Genomic DNA, 5,290 nt, shown 5'->3' with positions numbered 1-5,290 from the left:
CGGGACTCACGCGGCCGATCGCGGAAGCGCGCGCGCGGAACTACATTTCCCAGACTCCCGCTCGCCCCGGAACTACATCTCCCCCCGGGCTGGGCGGCGCGCCTCTTCCGATTGGCAGTTCGTGGTTTCCGGTTGACAGCGCCTCGGCGCTGCCTGGGGCTCCTGCGTCAGAGACCGGGGTAGAGTCTGCGCTGCCCGGAATGGACGTGTGAGTGAGCGCACGTGTGTCACCAGGAAGAAGCTTCTGTGTCCGTTTCATATGCTTTAGCTTCCCATGAATGCTGTTACCGACAAAACATTAAACCTTCAAGGTCTTGGTCTCAGGGCGTCATTATTAAATAACTGGAAAACCGCACTAGCTGGAAGCCTCCCTGAACGTCCTTAGCAAATGTTCAGGAGCGCAGAACTGCGTGAAGTGGACAGCGTCTTCCCAAGGCCAACAGAGCGGGATCACCTCTGCCGCAGGTCGGCCGACTTGCTGTTGACTTCATCCTCTATCAGTTACGGGTTAGGTTGCTTTTAGACACCAGTTACATGGTGCGTACGATGCTGGATAGACTCCTTATCCTTAATAGTGTTCTTTGGGACGAGTCCACACCTTGTCACAATCTGCTGATGATTTGACTAAAACTGATAGTTTCCAGGTGCCTGGGTGGCTCAGTCGGCTAAGTGTCTGCCTTCAGCTCCGGTCATGATCCCGGAGCCCCCAGATTGAGCCCCACGTGGGGCTCCCTGCTCAGTGGGGGAGTCGGCTTCTCCTTCTGCGCCTCACTCCGCTCTCGTGCTCTCTCACTCTCTCTCAAATAAATAAATATAATCTTAAAAAAAAAAAATTAGTACCAAAGTAAGTTGGGTGGGAAGTAACTACAAACTTAACTGTCAGGTTTTTTGGTTTGTTTTTTTTTTTAAGGTTTTCTTTATTTATTTGACAGAGAGAGAGAGCTAGAGAGGGAACACAAGCAGGGGGAGTGGGAGAGGGAGAAGCGGGCTTCCCGCCGAGCAGGGAGCCCGATGCGGGGCTCGATCCCAGGACCCCGGGATCATGACCTGAGCCGAAGGCAGATGCTTAACCACTGAGCCAACCAGGTGCCCCTGGTACTAATTTCTTGGTAAATTAGTTGATTTCCTAAGTGAATTGGATCAAACCGCTAAGTGCGTTTTAAAAGACAAGGCTTTTTTTTTAAGTAGGCAGTTTATTTTTTTTTCAAGTTTTTATTCAAATTCCAGTTAGTTTACATACAGCGTAACATTAGTTCAGGTGTGGAATCTGGTGATTCATCACTTACATACAACACCCAGTGCTCATCACAAGTGCCCTTCTCATTTAAGTAGGCAATTTAGTTTATCCCCCCATAGCTAGTTCTTTCAGACTTCACAATGGGGATGGGACCTGTTTTCTTCGTTTATTTTGGGTAAAATTGGATCTTGGCCTAGAAGTCTCTGATGTGTAATGAAGTCTTAATGGTATCTAAAGACTTTATTATGCTCATTAGGTTCATAGAGTCTTTCTTCAGTATGAATTCTCTGGTGTTTAATACGGCTTGAGCAATAACTAAAAATCTTCCCACATTATATATAGTTAGAAACTTTATATTTAGCATAAATATCCTGGCATTCAATAAGGGGTGAATGACAATTAAAGGACTGTCAATATATATTGCATTTAGAGGGGTTTTCTACCTTATGAGTTATTTCATGTTGAGTAATGTCCGTTCTGTATATGCGGGAATTATCTTCATAGAGTTTGATTCCAGCTTGAATTTTCTGATGTTGGGTTAGAAATCACTAAAATTTTTTTCAGATTTAAAATGTTCATGAGCCGGGTTCCTGGGTGGCTCAGTCGTTGGGCATCTGCCTTCGGCTCAGGTCATGATCCCAGAGTGCTGGGATCGATCCCCGCATCAGGCTCCCTGCTCGGCGGGAAGCCTGCTTCTGTGTGTTCCCCTCTCTCTCGTTCTCTCTCTCTGTCAAATAAATAAAATAAAATCTTTAAAAAAGGTAAAATGTTAATAAGCTTTCTCTCAAGTAAGAATTCTCAGATAAAGACTAAGGTTTGTGTATTGGCCAGCAGAAAACATTTTTTGCTTGGTGCTGAAATGTCTTTTGCTTTTCCTTTTGCTCTGTATATAGTTGTACATTCCTAATTTTCTCTGAATCAGGAACACTTAAGCTCATGGCTTAAAAGTTGTTCCATTATTTTGTGTTGGGATGAGTAATGTTCATAAATACCCTAGACTCCAAGTTTGAAACATGAAAGAAAAAAAACTACTTTGATTTACTACTTTGGAAGAAAGGAAATTTTTTTTTTAAGATTTATTTATGGTTAGAGCAAGCAAGAGAGAGAGCACAGGGGGAAGGGCAGAGGGAGAGGGAGTCCCACGCCGATTCTGCACTCAGCATGGAGCCCAATATGGGGCTCCATCCCACGACCCTGAGATCACGACCTTGAGATCACGACCTGAGCAAAACCAAGAGTTAGATGCTCGACCGACTGCACCACCCAGGCACTCCTGGAAGGAAGGAAATTTCTATGTTAAAAGTACGATCATTAAACTTTCAATGATATCAATGAGACGTGACTGACAGACAGCTTTCAATTATGGATTTGTAATCTAAAAATTGGACAATAACACTGAAAATTAGAAGATTTTTGTGTAGGAAAGTGAGAAAGGATATTAGAGAAAGGGCTAAATGAGTGATTCTCACACTTTGGCAAGCATCATATTTACCTAGCAAATTTATTAAAAATACAAATGTCTAAATCTCATCCTCTGGATAAAGAACACATGTCTCAAAAACCTGGTTAAGTGATTTCATTCGAAATCTAAACTTCGAAAACTACTGGATAAGATAAAGGGAAATAAAATAGGAAAACATGGCGAAGTTAAGGAATTGGAGAAGGCAATTTGGAATCATAGTCTTCACTGTATATCTGGAATCATGTAAGAAGTGGTGAACTCTCTTCCACCAGGCTGTAGTCCTTCTGTCCTCCAAAACATTCTGTATCTGTTTTGACACTTTAATTTATTTATTTATTTTATTTTTAATTTTTTTTATTTTTATTTATTTATTTTTTAAATATTTTATTTATTTGACACAGAGAGAGACAGCAAGAGAGGGGATACAAGCAGGGGGAGTGGGAGAGAGAGAAGCAGGCTTCCTGCTGAGCAGGGAGCCTGATGTGGGGCTCGATCCCAGAACCCTGGGATCATGACCTGAGCCGAAGGCAGACGCTTAACCGACTGAGCCACCCAGGTGCCCCTAATTTATTTATTTTAGAGAGAGAGAGAGGGAGAGAGAGGCTCAAGCAGATTCCCCGCTGACTGTGGAGCCTGATGCAGGGCTCTGAGGTCATGACCTGAGCCAAAACCAAGAGTCGGCTGCTTAACGACTGAGCCACCCAGGCACCCCAACATTTATCCTTTTTAAATATTGATTTATATCACTGCTGCTAACCGAAAACCGCCAAGGGCTTCTCTGCAACCATACACACTTCATAATGACAGAATAACAACAAATGTAATAATAGATAACATTTACTGAGTACTTTTATTTAAACCAGTGCCACAAAGCTATTTAATAGTAGGTCAAAAATTCAAACCTAGGTGGTCTAAGTTGTGACTTGTAAAAGAAAAATATAACACAGGCCTATTTATAAAATCCATGTGAAATTTCAAGCTCCACTTTTCAGAATGAAATATAAAGAGAAATTTTTTCTGGCTAAAAAATGATTTAGGTCGCTCTATGTACCTGGTTGAACTCTGGAAATCATTATTGGTATAAATACTACTTTTCATCATGTTGTATTAGTATATACAATTGGTATATATTAAGTATAGGCAGTGATGCTACCCAGGGTATGTCTTTTTTTTTTTTTAAGGATTTTATTTATTTATTTGAGAGAGAGAGCACGTGTGCGAGAGAGAGGAAGTAGGGTGAAGAGCAGAGGGAGAAGCAGACACCCCGCCGAGCAGGGAGCCCGACACGGGACTCAATCCCTGGACTCTGGGATCATGACCTAAGCTGAAGGCAGATGCGCAACTGACTGAGCCACCCAGGTGCTCCTGGGTATGTCTTACCATGGTTTTGCCTAGTTCTGCTTAAAAGCTGGCTTTATAATAACACTCTGATTTTCCTGCAAAATCTGTAACCCCTTTCAGCAGTCCTGCCTAGATGGTTTTACTGCCTTTGGTGTAGCGGGTGCTCTGGCATACACTCTCCTTCAGGATGGAGGCCCTCATTTCTCCAGACGCCATAAATGGGGCCATAAATGAGTCCCTCTCAAGAAATTGCCCTCAGCTGGAGGGAGTTGCTTCACCAAAATTAGCCTCCTTGGGTTCAGCCCATACCCTAAAACTGGTCAATATAATGGGACAAAGTCCCCACTCCTTTACCTCAATTTTGTTCATCTCTGATGGCCAATTTCAGAGATTTTGTGAGATTAGCTGAGGCCCCTGTTGTAAAAGCATCACTATTCAACTTTTTCTTCTGTCCAGTCCTGCTTCCCTCATTCCCTAACAGTGGTCGATCCTGAGAGCAGTCCCTAATACACCAGCTGCTTATAAGGTCTGTTTCCTGCAAAACTCAACCTCCTGCATGTGTACATTTATTGTTCCAGCTAGCTTATAAATCTGTTAGAAAAATAAATTTGTCTCATCCTTTGCCATGTCCCTTAGTATTAAAGTCCTAGACTTATATAGTAGATATTCTACAAGAACACAGAAATAGGAAAGACGATCAGGGAAGCTAAGACAGAAAAGAAACTATTATGAAAAAGAATTAAAAATTAAGAAATAATTTTTAAAGGCATTTTCCATATAAATTAACCAACAAATCCTATATCTAATGAGAGCCTGTTTCCAAATATGGGAACAAAAATAAATACAAGCACTTTTTAAAAAATTTCTTTGAAGTTTCATGCTTGATTTTTTAAAAAAGATTTTATTTATTTACTTGTCAGAGAGGGAGAGAGAGAGCACAAGCTGGGGGAGCAGTAGACAGAGGGAGAGGGAGAAGCAGGCTCACCACTGAGCAGGGAGCCGGACATGGGGCTTGATCCCAGGACCCGGGATCACGTCCTGACCTGAAGGCAGACGCTCAGCCAACTAAGCGCCTCAGGTGCCCCAATACGAGCACTTTTAAGTAAAAAAAAAAAAAAAAAAAAAAGGCGAGCAGGAAACAAAGAATGATGTATGACATAAAGGCCGTAGGGATAATTAACATGGTTCAAATTACAAATCATACCACAGTTCATAAATATGAGATCAAAATTCGTTAGAATAGACAAAAA

Source organism: Mirounga angustirostris, unplaced genomic scaffold (genome assembly GCF_029215605.1).
Source record: "Mirounga angustirostris isolate CCGP_5_RB_7025 unplaced genomic scaffold, mMirAng1.0.hap1 SCAF_14, whole genome shotgun sequence".
Classification (NCBI taxonomy): Eukaryota; Metazoa; Chordata; class Mammalia; order Carnivora; family Phocidae; genus Mirounga; species Mirounga angustirostris.
This window is presented reverse-complemented; position numbering follows the sequence as displayed.